The sequence below is a fragment of the Meriones unguiculatus genome (assembly GCF_030254825.1).
Source record: "Meriones unguiculatus strain TT.TT164.6M chromosome 13 unlocalized genomic scaffold, Bangor_MerUng_6.1 Chr13_unordered_Scaffold_56, whole genome shotgun sequence".
NCBI classification, from domain to species: Eukaryota; Metazoa; Chordata; class Mammalia; order Rodentia; family Muridae; genus Meriones; species Meriones unguiculatus.
Window position 1 is genome coordinate 186,843 of NW_026843662.1, and position 17,900 is coordinate 204,742.

Genomic DNA, 17,900 nt, shown 5'->3' on the forward strand with positions numbered 1-17,900 from the left:
TAATAGGACAATTAAAGAAGATTAAGGAGATACAAATGGGAAAGGAAGAAGTCAAAGTATCACTATTTGCAGATGATATGATAATATACCTGAGTGACCCCCAAAATTCTACCAGGGAACCCCTAAAGCTAACAAACACTTTTAGCAATGTGGCTGGATACAAAATCAACTCAAAAAATAAGTAGCCCTCCTGTATACAAAAGACAAAAGTGCTGAGAAAGAAATTAGGTAACAAAAACCTTCACAATAGTCAAAAAGGACATAAAGTACCTTGGTGTGACCCTAACCAAGCAAGTCAAAGACTTGTATGAAAAAATTTCAAGTCTCTAAAGAAAGAAATAGAAGAAGATATCAGAAGATGGAAAGATCTCTCATCCTCATGGCTTGGCAGGATAAACATAGTAAAAATGGTCCTCTTACCAAATTCAATCTACAGACTTAATGTAATTCCCATCAAATTACCAACACAAATCTTTACAGACCTTGAAAGAAAAATTCCCAACTTCATATGGAATAACAAGAAACCCAGAATTGCTAAAACAATCTTCCATAATAAAAGATCTTCTGGAGGTATCTCCATCCCTGATCTCAAGCTGTACTATAGAGCAAAAGTAATAAAAACTGCATGGTACTTGCATAGACACTAACTAGTGGATCAAAGGAATTGGATAGAAGTCTCAGAAATACACCCACACACTATGGACTCCTGATTTTTACAAAGATGCCAAAACCATACAACGGAAAAAAGATAGCATCTTCAACAAAAGGTGCTGGTCTAAATGGATGTCTACATGTAGGAAAATGAAAATAGATCCATGTTTATCACTCTGCACAAAACTAAAGTTCAGGTGGATCAAAGACCTCAGTATAAAACCAGACATACTAACCCTGTTAGAAGAAAAAGTGAGGAAGAGCCTTGAACTCATTGGAACAGGAGACAACTTCCTGAACAGAACTTCAACAGTACAGGCTCTAAGAGCAACAATCAATAAATGGGACCTCATGAAACAGAAAAACTTCTATAAGTCAAAGGAAACTATTATCAAAGCAAAATGACTGCCTGCAGATTGGGAAAGGATATTCACCAACCCTATATCTGACAGAAGGTTAATATCCAGTATTTATAAAGATTTCAAGAAGTTAAACACCAACAAATCAAATAACCCAAATTAAAAAATGGGGTACAGAGCTAAACAGAGAATTCTCAATAGAGGACGATAGAATGGCAGAGAAACACTTAAAGAAATGTTCAACATTCTTAGTCATCAGGGAAATGCAAATCAAAACCACCCTGAGATTTCACCTTACAACCATCAAAATGACTAAGACGAATAACTCAAGTGACAACTCATACTGGATAGGATGTGGAAAAAGGTGAACTCTCCTTCATTGCTGGTGGAATGTAAACTTATACAACCACTTTGAAAATCATCCTGGCACTTTCTCAATTAGGAATAGTGCCTCCTCAAGATCCAGCTATATCACTCTTAGGCATATATCCAAAAGGTGCTAAAGTATACAACAAGGACATCTACTCAGCTATGTTTGTAATAGCTTTATTTGTAATAGCCAGAAGCTGGAAACAGCAGAGATGGCCCTCAGTTGAGAAATGGATACAGAAATTGTGGTATATCTATACTATGGAATATAACTCAGCAATGAAAAACAAGGAAAACATGAAACTTGCAGGTAAATGGTGGGAAGTGGAAAAGATCATGCTGAGTGTGGTATCCCAGAAGCAGAAAGACTCACAGGGTATATACTCACTCATAAGTGGATATAGAATATAATATATAGGATAAAAATACTAAAATCTGTACACCTAAGGAAGTTAATCAGGAAGTTGTATGCTGGCTAAGATGCTCAAACCCCATGCAGAAAGGCAAAGAGGATGGACATCAGATGAGGGAGAATACAGGGACAGGACAGGAGCCTACCAAAGAGGGCCTTTGAAAGGCCCTACCCTGCAGAGTGTCAAGACAGATGCTGAGACTCATAGCCAAACTTTGGGCAGAGTGCAGGGAATCTTATGGAAGAACTGGGAGATAGTAAACCTGGAGAGGACAGGAGCTCCACAAGGATAGTAACTGTTCCAAAAATTCTGGGCACAGGGTTCTTTTGTGAAACTAATACGCCAGCCAAGGACCACTCATGGAGATGGCCTGAAACCCCTGCACAAAAGGTAGCCTATGGCAGTTCAGTATTCAAGTGGGCTTCATAGTAATGGGGACAGGCACTGTCTCTGACAGGAACTCATTGGCCTGCTTTTTGATTTTGATCACCTCCGATTGAGGTGGAATCAGCCTTGCCAGGCCACAGAAGAAGACAATGCAGCCACTCCTAATGAGACCTGATAGACTAGGATCAGAGTGAAGGGGAGGAGGACCTCCCTTATCAGTGGACTGGGAAAGGGACAGGGGTGGGAAAGATGGAGGGTGGGATTGGAAGGGGAGGAGGAAGGGAGGTACAGGGGGGACACAAAGTGAATAAACTGTTATTAATAAAAATGTAAAAAAAACACAATAAAATGTTGAAAGATTTTTTTAAAAACTATGCTGTTACACATAGTTTCAAACAATGAAAATATTGCCTGATGTCAGTTATTGCTCCTAAATATAAATAAATAAATAAATAAATAAATAAATAAATAAATAAATAAAAAATGAGGAAGACTACTTCATACTCATCAAACGAAAATTCCACCAAGATGGCATCTGTATTCTGAGCAACAATGCCCCAAATACAAGGACACCCACATTTGTAAAAGAAACATTAATAAAACTTAAAGAGGACCCTAACTAAAACGTCCAAACCCCATCCAGAAAGGCAAAGAGGATGGACATCAGAAGAAGAAGAAAACAGGAAACAACCTAGGAACCTACCACAGAGGGCCTCTGAAAGCCTCTGCCCTTCAGACTATCAAAGCAGATGCTGAGCCTGATGGGCAACTGTTGGGCAGAGTGAACGGAATTTTAGGTAAGAACTGGGAAATAGTAAGAGCTGGAGACGACAGGGTCTCCACAAGGAGAGCAACAGAACAAGAAAATTTGAACATGGGGAACTTCCCAGAGACTCATACTCCAACCAAGGACTGTTCATGGGGATGGCCTGGAGCCCCTGCACAGATGTAGCCCAGGGCAGTTCAGAGTCCAATTGGGTTACATAGTAATGTGAAGAGGGACTGCCTCTGACATGGTCTGATTGGCCTGCTCTTTGATCACCTCCCTCTCGGGGGGAGCAGCCTTACCAGGCCATAGTAGAGGACAATGCAGCCACTTTTGATGTGAACTGACAGACTAAGATCAGAAAGGAGAGGAGAACTTCCCCTATCAGTGGACTTGGGGAGTGGCATGTATGCAGAGGGAGGAGGGAGGGTGGGATTGGGAGGGGAGGGAGGGGCTTATGGGGGGATGCAGAATGAATAAAGTGTAATTGATGAAAAATTTAAAAAAAGGAAAAAAAAATAATTTAAGAACCTTAAATGACTTTCAAAAGTGGAGGAAAACATGGAGTTTGTCAATTTACATGGAGCACGTCTCGCCCCTGGGGGCAATGGTCTCCTGAACCTACTCAGACCTCGGACACCACCACTGCTAGTTCTAGAATTGATGCAGGATGTTCCAACGAGGGGGTTAAGGCTTCTCATAACATTTCCTATAAGCCCACACCTGTTTGTTCTTATTCCCCATTTTTATTCATTATTAGCCAAATAGAGCCAAGTAATTGTGGTGATGATACTTGCTTTTTTTTGCCCAATGCTGGAATGCTAGTAAATTTACTAGCTGGTTACTCACATGCCTCGCTGGGTGCCTGTGCCCGTTGATGCCCTCACGTTATGACTCTCTTCAGACAGAAAAGGGATCTTGGAATTACAGCCGCCATTGTTACTGCCATCTCATTGGCGGCTGTTGGAGCTACCACTGTGGCATTAGCCATGAGTCATATTGTGCAGACTGCTCAGACCCTGAATAACCTTTTAGCCAATGTAGCTCATGCCTTAGATGTACAAAAAGGAATTAATGCTCAACTAAAAGGAGGCTTGATGGTGTTCGATCAGAGGATTGACCTCGTGCAGGAGCAAATTGATACCCTATGGCAAATCACTCAACTTGGCTGTCAATGAAAGTATGCTGGACTTTGAGTCACTAGCATACAAAATAAGATTTTTTCCTGTGCTGCAAATCTGTCTAAAAAATTGTCTAGCTATATTTTAGGTAATTGGACTGGAGAACTCGATACTATGATGGAGCAGCTGAGAGTGGCCATTGTCACGGTAAATTCTACCAGAGTGGACGCAGGACTAGCCACAGGAATATCATCATGGATTGCTGCAGCCATGAATCATCTGAAGGAATGTGCAGGCATGGGAGCATTAGCAGGCCTTCTGGTGTTGGTCTCCTTGGTTTGCCTGTGGTATATATGCAAGATTAGAGTCTCACAACAGTGTGATGCAGCCATGATCATTCAGGCCTTTACAGCCATTGAAGCAGGACAGTCTCCCCAAGCATGGTTGGCTACCATAAAAAGCTAAAATGTTACGCTCAGGATGCGAGGCTAAGCACTGCACTCAGGATCACCCGCTTTGGACCCAGAGAAGAGCATGTCTGATTGCATGCGGGTTGGTGCCCCAGTTCCCGCCTCTGAGAAAAAGGTATCGGACGGGTCTGATGCTCTTTGGGTGGATGACACCTAAATGAACATCAGTACAAAGTCCCAATTTATTTCTAATATCAGAGATCAGACCTCTACTCTTGCCTGATGCGTCTAAAACAAAAAGGGGGAACTGTAGAGAGCTGCGTAATGCCGTGCCTTAAAGATGGATCTGGTTTCCGCCTTCCACCTTCCCGATGGTGAGTGCTCTCTGTCACGAACAATTCCACATTTGGCTAAGGCTGAGGATCTGGCTTGCTTCCATGTATGTGGACCTATCTGCATTGCCCACTTGGCATGCTGGGGTTGGCTACCCAGAGGCTATTTAAGCTGTGGGTTGGCTTTCCCCAGGGTCAGATGATTGTTCAAGGTTCCTGAATAAACTGCATTGAAAAAAAATTTAAAAAAAATAATAAAATAACAAGCTTTTTCTTCAATGGTATTAGAAAAAAAATCTGTCCCCAGCAAAGAATAGGTGCAAACTTTCCAAGAAAAAATGCAAAATGTTTCTTCCCAGGCCAGTTTAGATAAGCTGTGCGCTCACCCTGTTTGTCAACTTCCTGACAAAAGTGATTATAAGACATAACACTTCCTCTAATAAGCAGACCTTGACAAAGGTCTTGGTCTCGCTCCTTTTTCTCGCCCGTCTTCTCTTCAGGTATGGTCCCCCTCAACACCCTTCAATAACTGAGTCCCCGCTGATGGGGGCACCCCTCACAGTTCTCTTCAGATGCATCAGAGAAGAATCTTGGAGAGAGACTATGAGCTACCTCACACTGGTGCTGCTGATTTGTAGATCTGCCCAGAGTCCCTCATTTCATTTGGCCATCCAGCTGAGCTTCAGGACAGTAACAGCTACTTAACTGGGGTATCAGATCAAGCAACTCAGACATCTGAGTCTTTCCCAGATGGACCCTTCGACCTTAGGGGCAGACAGAGCCCTACTCTAAGAAATCTGTATTTTAGTACAATTTTCCAGTCTCCAAGACACAAGGAGACAGTTCCTCTTCAAAGTCACAGGGTCCTTTGTGTGCACATTCCAATACACAAACAACGTTCAGTGCAGATATCTCTACCCCATAGCTGAGAAATCCCAAATCCAAACAAGTCAAAGTCAAACAGTAACAACAATTAAAGCAAAAAGTGACCATAAATTTGAAAGTAAGGAGTGGTAAATGGTTAATGAATGAAAAAAAAAAATAAAAAGAAAAGGACATGGATAATTCTAGATATGGTAGTGTAGAAAGTTTATTATAGATAAAAGGGACAGCACAGCCAGATGCAGGGGCATCTGGGAGAGTCCAGAGGGGACATGACTGTGAGCCTTATGAGGAAAGGAAGGAGGGAGAGGGGAAAGCCAGACCAAGGGGCCAGGATAGTAAAGGATAGATAAAAAAGGCCAGGTAACCAAAATGGTTGGATTACATAAGGAAGACCATCCAGGGGAAGTGGAGCTCAGCCCCTGGGCTAGAAGGCTGGGGATGCCAACCATTACCCAATCACAGGTAGAAACAGAGGGATGCTGGGAGAACCAGCAGCTGGGCCTGCTTTGCTTTGTTAAATAGATACCTCAGCCATTTGTCCCAGCATTTGAGACTTAACAGTAGGGAAGAATGAGGAGATTGAAATGATTTAACTATAATCTCCAAAATTTGTTGTAAAAAGTTAAAACAGGCTTCATGCTCCAATAGTTTTCTGGGACTAGACATGCATAGCAGAGCACACCAAGAATTATGCACTCCTTTTCCTTGGAGTGCGCCATTGTTAGAATAATAACATTCCAGTTATGCTTGGCCACACCAGATTATCCAGGTCTTCTGTTTTTGTTGAATCAGTATAACTACAGAAATTTGGTTTCTAGAAATAAGTTTAGCTGCTTTTGCAGAATCTTGATTGCCTTGGTCTGTGAACTCCAAGTATTGCCAGTTTGGACATTTCCTAATCATCTAAAATTGAATAACTGACATTTCTGTCCAAGCAGAAAAGCTCTCACCATCCTTTTTTTTTTCCATCCCTTTCTGTGCAGTGATGACACCAGCTTCAAAGTTGGTCACTGAACTCAATTCATACATAGGTGCCTCTTTATTTGTAATTACTCACCCCATGAAAGCCACGGGATATTTGAGGAACCTCATTCACTGGTCCCTTTTCCATTTCACTGACCGGGTTAAGGTTCAGCCTGAAATGAGTTGCAAGACACTGGGCTACAAAGGCAGGATTGGGTGGTTCAAACAAGATTTAACTACATAGCATAAAGAAAGGCTGAATTTTGGGAGACATTGCTCTAAACAGAAAATAATAAAAAATCCATTTTTAATTAGGAATGAAATTATTTTTAAAAAATATTTAATTTTATTCTCTGTGCATTAGTGTGAAGGTGTTAGATTGCTGGGAATTGGAATTACACACAGCTATGAGCTGTCACATGAGTGGTGGGAATTGAATCTGGGTCCTTTAGAAGAGGAGACAGTGCTCTTAACCACTGAGCCATCTCTCCAATACCAGGAATGAAATTCTTAATGACTGGTAAATGTTGGAGAAGAGAAAGAAATAAGAGATTAGAGCAGTGATACATAAAGAAAGTAAAACTTACTAAGTAATACCAACAATTGACTTTTTTTAGAAAGATAAATATAATTGAAAAACTATGTAGGTATACTGACTTTGAACAAAAGCAGGCCCTACTCTGGTAGAGCTAATAGCATTAATCGGATACTGTTTGACCTTGATTCTACCTGCAGTGTTAGCTGCTGAGATTGGTAACCTGACATACAAAGCTACCACCAATAGATGAGTCTCAAATTTTTGAGCAGACATAGCCCTGTCTATGAAGACTGTAAATAAATGCATAGGATAGAACTTACTTGGAAATTCAATATTCACTGGCTCCATATGACCTACCGAAATTGAACACCCACCAATCTGGTCCGTTTTCACTCAGATACAAAAGTTAATATGTGCTCGAAATTGAAAAATCACTAACCCTGTGGGGATCATGTCCTTTTTCATAGGGTGACCCCTGCAGCTGCCTGCCTTAGTCTTTGATCTAGCTATTGCCTACCCTGATTCACACAGCAATTGAACATAATAAATTTTTCTTCCTGTTCTGAACAGAAGACACAAACCATGCTCCACATGCAAATCCTTTCACTGTAACTACAATGGACAGTTTATTACTAACTCAAATTATAAAGCTCTTCTTTGGTACAGCCATTTAACTAAATAATTTAGAAATTTTAATCAAGAGGAAAGCAAGGTCATTGCCCTAGGGAGAAAGAGCCTGGGATGAAGGTGACCTCAGTCAGAAGAGCTTGCCTTGGAAACATTTATCTACAAGGCTAAAGATGCAACTGTTCTAGAACTAATATCCCCTCCCCAGGAGAAATCACTGCAAACACAATTAAAAGATTAATTAAGACAGCATACATTTAATGACAGCATACATTCAGCTCTGGCCAATGCTCAAAAGGAGCCAGCTGAGGACAGAATTTTGCATTACATGTATCTTGTAAACCTTAATTCACTTTTAGGTAAAGGCCTCAGGTTATGTTTTCAACAATTTAAACGAGGACTGGAGACATGTAAGTCTAGCCACTTAAAAAGATGGGAGATTTACACAGTAAAAATATTTCAAGAAGTACACCAGTGTCCTCAAACGGCAGGCCATTCTTCAGTGATAGGGTCCTGAATTGAGTGTGCCAGAAGAGAAGACAGGAAAAGGCAACATTGAAAAAAAATAAAGCCTGGGATGGGGAGGTCTTGTACAAGCTATGTGTTAAGCCAAGTAAGCATTTTTGTCCTTCAGTTCATTTATTTAATCACTTAACAGCCAGATGGAAAATGCCACCCTCCTTTCCTCCCTGTCTCATCCCCATACCCCACTCCTCCCTACCTCTATCCTCATAGAAGCAGATCCCCTTCCCCCCTTAAGTACCAACCTACCCTGATGCATCAAGTCTAAATGGGTCCAATTGTACCCTTTCCCACTGAAGCTAGGTAAGGCAGCCCAGCTTGAGGAAAGTGATCCAAATGCAGGCACAGAGTCATCAACAGCCAGGACTCTAATTGTTAGGGCACCTACATGATGAGCAAGCTGCACATCTGCTAAATATATGGAGAGGTTCTATGTCCACCCCATGAATACTATTTAGTTGGTGGTTCAGCCTCTGAGAGGTCCATGGCCAAGTTAGTTTCTCAAGAATAGCATCTGGTATACTACTTTCAGGGGAAATGGAAGGAAATGATTAACTTCTGTGATGTCAGCAGAAAATATCAGAAGTAGAAACAAATTCACGAGGAGTCTAATGAAACAGAGCTGCATTAAGAGGAACACAGGGTCTCTCAAGAACATTACTAACCAAGCCTACAGTGGCCTTGGAATTGACAACCACAGCCCCATGTGGTGGGAAGAACTGGGATCTCATGATCTGAAGCAATGCCTCCCCAAAGGCCTGGGACTCAGACCATTACAGGCTCTCCCAAACATATTCCTGGCTTTTGAGAAGGAACTCCATTTTATTCTCAATACATGGAGAACTTAGTGAAAGCTCCCAAGGCCTAGGTCCCAGTCTGTTACTGGCTATGCCAAAAATTTTAATGGGACTGAGAAAGAACTATGCCATTCCCCTTATATGAAGGCCTCATGGAATGCCTTTATTAATCAGGACAGCTGTGAACACAAACACGTTTGTTTTTGTTTCTTTGTCCTTTTTTCCTTTTCAAACAGTTGTAAACCAGTATAGACTTGCCCCTGTGGAAAAAGTATTCTTTTCTCAAAAAGAAAACTGGACCTTTAGGTAAATGAATTTTAATTTAGAACATGGCTGCTCTGACAAGAGATTACATCCAAAGACTTTCTAGATATATATGATCTGGATGGAATACAGACACATCTTTTGCAGTACTAGGCCTAGGTTAGCAGGTGAAGGCACTAATCTCCTGGAGGACAATGACATCAGGGGAATAAAAGTTACTTTAACTCCGTTATGTCGCCACAGGCTGTAATGTTGGTTGTGACCCTGTAAGATCACCTTGAGCAGCTTGGTAAAGGCCTGTTCTTTGATATGAGGATCGGACTGGTAGCTGGTTGTAAATCACAGTTGTCTCTCTCCTTTGCTAGGGTTGGGGCCAAATTTCTGGAGAAGCCCGGTCAACATGTGTATGCTAGCATTCTAATCTCTAACAGGACTGGTTAGCATACTATTTACCTGTGGGGTGATTTAGAGTCAGCCCTCCCTTGGCTAAATTCTGTTTAGTGTCACCTACTATTTCCCAAGCACTGGAAATCCTTTACATCATCAATTCTACTCTTCCTCATCACAGCTTTATATTGGAGTGCTACCCAACACACGAGATGCCATTTCCATCCCGCACAAAACTACCTCTAAATGGATCTCACACCCAAAGGTTAAATACTCAGAGCAGAACTTGTAGAAGACACGAGAGAAACTGGAACAGCGAAGACAAACTGAAGTACTCTTGAGTTTGGCATCCCTCCACGAAGATGATTCTGCACAAGAACCCCTGCTGCAAACATTCTGCGCGGATGTGGGCTCCTCAGTGAAGTGACTCAGATGACACCGCTGGGTCCAGAAAGAGCCCAGGACCACAAGGTCCCTCCCCGATGGCCACTGCTGACCAGCCAGTCCCAGAAGAGACTTGGCACACCAGCTCCGCCGCTCAGCCGCCTTCTCCTCCCCGCACTCACCATGTCGCGACTTCGGAGCTTGCCTCAGTTCCCCTCACAGCACCCAAACAGTGGCGGCAGCGCTCAGAGCTCTTCACCCTGAAGCATGCTAGCCTCCTCAGCAGTGGGAGCTGAACCTGCAGAAAAGCTTTCCGGAAAGACACGCCCCATCTCATTACTGGCGGGTCCGGCCAGAGGCCCTGATTGGACAGAGAGACTTGAATGACAGGAGCTCCTTCCTTAGGTTAGGGTGTCTCCCTTAGGGTAGAGTGTGCAGAAGGGACACAGCCCATTGGTCCCTGACCCCGGCTTCCAGTCCAGGGCCGAGTCTTCACCAGATCTGCAGAGATTCACATTTCCGTAGTGCTAATGCCTGTCCTCCTATAGTCTACACGTCTGCCTGCACACCCAGCCTTGGAACAGCCTCAGGACTGCCCAGCCTTCCCACTCTGGCCACTCAGCCACTTGCTGCTCCCCTCTTTGGGAGGGAACCCTAGGCTCCCCAACTCAAGCTCTCGGGGCGTGCCTGAGCTCCATCACAGCACTCAGTAGGTGGTTCTGCTTCTTTCTCCTGGAGAATCAGGCTTCCATAGCTCATTACTCAACTGCAGTGGAGATACCCATCTGTCCTTCAAATGGAAGGGGTCCTAGAATATTAACAGGTAAGGAGAATTTTTTTAATTATTAATACATTTTATAATTTAAGAACAAAATACAAATCAAGGTGACTTCTCTATTAAATTACCATGGTGTTTAAATGCTTTAGCACTAATATGCATGTATGTAAATAATATAAGATATAAAAAGGTAGGAATCACATACTCCAAGAAGCCCATTCCTTTGAGATGATTCATGTCTAGAGAACATATTTAGTACAATCAAACAATGTTAACAAAATGATTGCAGGATTCTTAAGTTAGACTAAATCATATTCACCTTTGGTGTAATGTCAAGTTTAGAGTGATTTACAAGTACTACACAGTTTATTAGATTTTATAAATGGCTCTTACAGGAGTTATATAGTCTTCTCAGATAACAAGATGCATTGTGTTTTGTAATAAATGCAAAATGCACTCTTGTCAAAAAGTATAAAAGGGACTGTGTGTTCCTTATACATTTCATTTCTGAATATTACGTTTTTTTAATTTTATTTTTTATAATAATTAAAGTTTATTAACTTCGTTTCCCAGCTGTAACTGTCTCTCTCATTCCCTCCCAATCTCACCATTGCTCCCTCATTTACATCCATGCTCCACTCTGTCTTTTCTGAGACTGATTCTCTAACCAAGGACCACACACAGAGAGAACCTAGAACTCCTGCTCAGATGAAGCCCATTGGAGCTCTGAAACCATGTGGGAACCCTAATACTGGGATCAGGGACTGTCTCTGACATGAACTCAATGAGTGGCTCTTCGATCACCAACTCCTGAGGAGGGAGCAGCCTGACCAGGCCACAGAGGAAGACAATGCAGCCAGTCCTGATGAGACCAGATAGGCTAGCATCAGATGAAAAGGGAGGAGGACCTCCCCTATCAGAGAATTTCAAGAAATAAGATTTTTGTTTTGTGGCTTCATGCTGGCCTCAGATAACTGCAGCTACATTTCACATGGTACCTGTGAAAACCCTGGGAGAAAAGCAGTTAACAGATGACGAAGTTTGTGAATTAGTGTTTTTAGCAGCCACATCTTCCCAAATGGGAAGGTAAACAAACCAAAACATCTATATTAGTAAAGACTCTCTAGATGAACAAAACCAATACAATAAATGTACATATGTAGAAAGTGGGTTTATTAGAATAGCTCACAGGCTGTGTTCCAACTAGTCTAGCAATGACTACTTACCAATGGAAAGTTGAAAAATCTGTGTTGCAGGATTATTTGGTCATCTTGTGAAACCTGAGATGGTGTCTTTGAAAAATCTGTCTCTAGTTGTGGTATGGCTCAGTGCAAGAACACACCTTTAATCCATGAGCTCTCTGTTAAAACAGTCTTAAATAAAGTCAACATAAGTCAAGAGGCCAAGCAAGCAACCAGTTGACACAGAAAGAACATAGAAAAAAAAAACAACAGTGAGAAGAAGTCTGGAAGACAGGTGGAGGGATGCATGTGAGGTAGAATGGAGGGACATTCAGTTTGAAAGAATTTTAAGAATGCATAGAAGGAATAGGATCTTTTTTTGTTTTCTGAGACTTTGCCTGAGTAGGAAGGTCAGCTGGGTGCTTTCTCTACCTCTCTGAGCTAGTAGGTTTTCACCCAGGCATCTGACTCCAGCATCTCTATTGGTGACATCAAATGTTTTGGATTTGCTTAAAAACAAAACAAAACAAAACAAAATCCAGTAATGGTTCAGCCAGTGTGGCTGGATGTCTCAGCTGGTGTTCAGTATATACGAGAATTCTTAATAAATAGGCTTTAATGTCAGTTTTTTTAAAAGGTGCTTGCTAGCCAGAGGTAGAGCCAGCAGACAAAGAGAAAAAGCTACCATCTCCCATATCATATGTATGTATTGTGTGTGTGTGTGTGTATTTATATATACACAGTGTTTTCTTGGTAAGTGGGTGGTTGCTACCTGTGAATGCAAAGGCTGGATGGGCCATATGAATCAGTGGAAAGGCACCTGCTGCCATGCCAGGTGACCTGAGTTTAAGCCCCGGAATCTGCAGGTGAAATCAAAACACCCAAGTTGTAGTCCCACCTCCACGAATTCTCACACACACATGCACAAATGAATAAAATATAGTAAACAGACCTCTACTCTTGCCTGATGTGTCTAAAACAAAAAGGGGGAACTGTAGAGAGCTGCGGAATGCTATGCCTTAAAGATGGAGCTGGTTTCCGCCTTCCACCTTCCCGATGGTGAGTGCTCTCTGTCACGAACAACTCCACATTTGGCTAAGGCTAAGGATCTGGCTTGCTTCCATGTAAGTGGACCTATCTGCATTGCCCCCGTGGCACGCCTGGGTTGGCTACCCAGAGGCTATTTAAGCTGTGGGCTGGCTTTCCCCGGGGTCCGAGGATTGTTCAATGTTCCTGAATAAACAGCATTGAAAAAAAAAAAAAACTAGGCTCAGATACAGAAAGAAACGAAACCATAGATAAACAGAAAAAAACAGTTTTGTGATTCCAAGTCACCACTGCTTATGTAACTTAGAGAAAAATATGTATGTTTCATGTGATGGCTCAAGGATAACTTTAAAAAGGTTGACAGTTCTTTGTTCTGATTGAAACTGTATATTGAATGGATTTTTATTTTATTTTATTTTTGGCTTTATAAGACAAATATTTTGGTTTATAAGACAAATATTTATTTTGGTTTCTTTGCGTAGTCCTGGCTGTTCTGGACCCACTTTGTAGACCAAGCTGGTCTCGAACTCACAGAGATCCTCCTGCCTCCACCTCCCCGAGTGCTGGGATCATAGGCTAATACACAAACAGCACAGCTCTCTAACCAAACATCACACTGTTTGGGTCAACAGACGTGGTCACACACACACACACACACACACACACACGGCTTAAAACACAGTGCAATAGTGAATTTTTTTTTGTACCTTCTCCTGCAGAGTCACCCAGGGGCAAGGAGCCAAGCCTTTACTGTCACACCTCCTCGGGGGAACAATAAGTGAAAGGAAACAAAAACAAACACAACCTCCCCTGAAGAGCACCCAGTGTGCCTAACCACTGGACCATCCCGCCCAGCATCCAGTGATACATGTGCCTGCAGGTCTCCAGGTTCCACGTCACTGAGTCACCAAAAAGAAGAATGCCCTTCTCAACCCAGAGAGCTTTAGTCACTCAGCGCCAGGCTTAAAATTCAAGAGGCCTTCACTCTTTGTATTTTTTTTTTTTTGATCGCTGTTCCCTTATTCTCTTTTGTTGGCATCAAAAACTTTACCTACAAAGGGGGAAAAAAAAAAGGACCAGGAGAAATTTGGCCATGGTCAAACTGACTGGCAGTTTCTCCCCCCAGCTTATCCAGCCAGAAGGCCCACACTGTTTCTGTTGTCTGGTGTGGCAATTTTCATCTTGCTTTTTAATTTTTATTTGTGATATCACTTGAGATGTCAGAAATAATCTTGTTCGGATGGCATCATGCTTATCTCTGTCATTGTTTGTTTGTTTGTTTGTTTTTGTTTTAGGACAGGGTCTCTCTATGTGGCCCTGGCTGTCCTGGACCCACTCTGTACACCAGGCTGGCCTTGAACTTACAGAGATCCCCCTGCCTCCACCTCGCCGAGCACTGGGATTTCAGGTGTTTGCCACCGCATCCTGGGTTGGTGTTTCTTGGGGGTGGTGTTGGGTCTTTTCTAAGCCACCCCATGTGGAGATTCTCCCTGTACATGCGGTGTCAACGGAGGATAAAAAAAAATAAAGTTTGCTTTCTTCTTCTATTTGATTAACTCCTTCGTGATAAAGGGACCCAGTGACCCCTGGTTTGTTTGTTTGTTTGTTTGTTTAAGGTTTAAGTTTTATTATTTAACACCAGTAACAATGTTACCTTTTATTCTTCTTTTTCAACTCCAGTCTCATCTGACTATAAGGAAAGGCAAAACAAAACAAAAAACAAGAAAAAACGCTTCCTCCCAACTTTCCTATCCTGAAAAGGCTCCCCTCCTGTCTCCCCCACACCCCCCTGTCCCCTCTCAGTCCCAGGAGAGGACCCCACCCTCCATGAGCACCTCTGCGACCCAGGATTCCCAGCCTCCCTCCAGGTACACCTGGCTCGCCCTGCCCTGGGCTGGGCTGACAGGGTCACACCCAGGACACCCCCCCCTCCATGAGCTCTGACTGGTTCCCAAGGTGATATAAGGGTTGGAATTCTGACATGGGCTTTTGGCACTCCTGGAAAAAAGAAAGAAAGAAGGAAAAATCTTTTGCATCCTGCTGCGTCCTGGTGCTGAAGCTAAGCTGGAGACATCCGCTGCGAGCCCCAGGCAGCCTAGGAGGTAGCGGCTCTGGGGACAGGGGTTTCCCCCACCAGGACGGAAGACATGTACCCCCAGGGCCCAGGCTTCAGGCCTCGGGTTGCTGCTACTTCAGTGCGATGAACCCGAGAGCCAGGATGTGTTCCTGCACCTGGATCAGAGCGCAAGGCGCCCTCCCTCCCTACAGGACCAGCTGGATACTTGCTCGCCATCACCTGTTGACCAGAATCCAGCAAGGTGAGTCTCAGTGGGAAGGGGGAAGGTGGTGCAGACCCTGGATAAATTTGTGATATCGGGGTGCTCTGGCACCCCAGCTCCTGACAGCCCAGGGCTCTCAGCTTAAACTCAGCAATGCAAAAACATTTCCCAGCAGGACCCCAGTTGCGTCCCCAGCCCCTCCAATGAGCCCTCAAGGACGAACCAGAGAGATTCATGTGTGCATGCATCTTGGTGAGGTTTTCCCTGCAGGTTAAAAATTACACACAGAAAAAATTGGACACTTTTCTTTCTTTGGTGAGGGTGCTTTGATGGGGAGCCGTGAGAACCCAGAGCTTAAGAGCCGAGGACACGAATGGCCTTCTCTGATTTAAAAACTCATGGGTGGGAGCTGGAGAGATGGATCAGTGGTGAAGAGCACTGGCTGCTCTTCCAGATGGTCCTGAGTTCAATTCCCAGCACCCCACATGGTAACCCACCACCATCTAGAATGAGATCTAGTGCTCTCTTGTGTCATACAGGCATGTATTCAGACATAGTGCTCATTTGTATAAATAAATAAATATTAAAAAACTCATGGGTTTCTCTTTAAGGCTTAAAGCTCAAAACATATGCTCTGTTTGGAGCAGAACCAAAGAACTTGAAGGGAGCTGGTGTGCTGGCAAACCACTTAAAAGATAGTCCTGTCCACAGCCAGGCAAGGGTCACCTTGGCCCCCAAAGTACAAACCTTCCAGAAGTCCTTACCAGGGGCTGCTCTAAAACACAGCCCCCGCTTAGACAGAACAAGATTATATTGAACTTTGGAGAGGAAGTCAAGGCCTGTAATCTGAAAAAAAGATCTCACAGCAATGTCCCCAAAAGGGAACAATGCATATTCTGGCAGTGGTGGCAGAGGCCCTTAATGAGACCGTTTCCCTTGGAAATGGGCATTTGTTTGGGGGAAATGTGCAGGAACAGACTATGTGGCAAGGATCCGAGCCCTGCATACCAGCCTGAGTTTTTCAGGAAGGATATTAAGTCGCTTGGTGAACTCTTGGGTGTGTAAGGACTCGCTTGAATGGAAACAAAAGTTTCCACGGTGGGCCAATTTAACAATGAGTTCAGCCAGTAAAAATACTCAAGAGCCAGGTCTGCAGCACGTAGACCTAGCTGAGATGTCTCCCCAGTCTTCCTCACACACTGATTTACATTCTTTTGGGATAATGGTGGTTTTGGGTGAGTTGCCACTGGAAGTTGGTCCTTCTTCTATATGTGCCCAGTGTCTCTGTCTATCATTGTCTTTTGCATAACTAGGACCTGGGAGAGGCCCTCCTCCTTTTATTCAGGGTAACAGGACTGTTTGGAGTCAAATGGGTTCCTGAAAGTTGGAGGCCACAATGAGGAGACAGAAGGGAAACCCTGGGGATGCTGTGTAAATATGTTTCCATCTTAATCCCAAATGTGGGATTTCAGTTTCCATATAGTTCATCCACACCTGTTAATGGTCTCTCAGGATGTGGGTTTTGGCCAGATAATAACAGGCCTGCCTCATGCAGCACTGAGAGGGGCGTGACCTAGGCCTCCCAGAGCATCCCAAGGTAGAGACAAGGTGGCAGCTGGTGTTGGCTGCATCTATAGTTGATGGGGACTGGTGTGGAGACCCCCCAAAGACCTCTCAACCCCCAATAGCCTGGAGATGTAAAGCAGTCTGCTCCCCTTCTCCACAACACTAGGGAGGCTGAGGCTTAAATATCGCCCCAAAACAGCAGAGATGTAAAAAAAACAACAAACAAACAAGCACTACAAAAAAACTGCCAACCTCCAATGATTCAGAAGTCATGATGGTTTAATATCATAACAGCGTTTGGTGAGCAGAAGCAAAAAAAATTGTTTTACTATATTTTTACTATATTTTAATATACATATTTTTTGTTTTTTAAATTCTTTATTAATTATACTTTATTCACTTTGTATCCCCCCTGTAGTTCCCTCCCTCCTCCCCTCCCAAATTCCTTCCTTCCTCCCCCTTCTGCATGCATGCCCTTCCCCAAGTCCATTGATAGGGGAGGTCTTTTCCTTCTTTCTGATCCTAGTCTATTAGGAGTGGCTGAATTGTCTTCCTCTGTGGCCTGGTAAGGCTGCTCCCCCCTCAGGGGGAAGTGATTAAAGAGCAGGCCAATCAGTTCATGTCAGAGATAGTCCCTGTTCCCATTACTATGGAATGCACTTAGACACTGAACTGCCACTGGCTATATATATGTAATTATAAAATATATATAAATATTATATATTTAATATCTTTACTAATATAAATGTTATATATAAACATTATATAAATACTATATAAATAAAATATATAAATATATTTTTATATATTTATGGATTGGTTTGTTCTCACAGTACTCCAGTTGAGCAGGACACCAGAGTTTTGTTACTAAAAA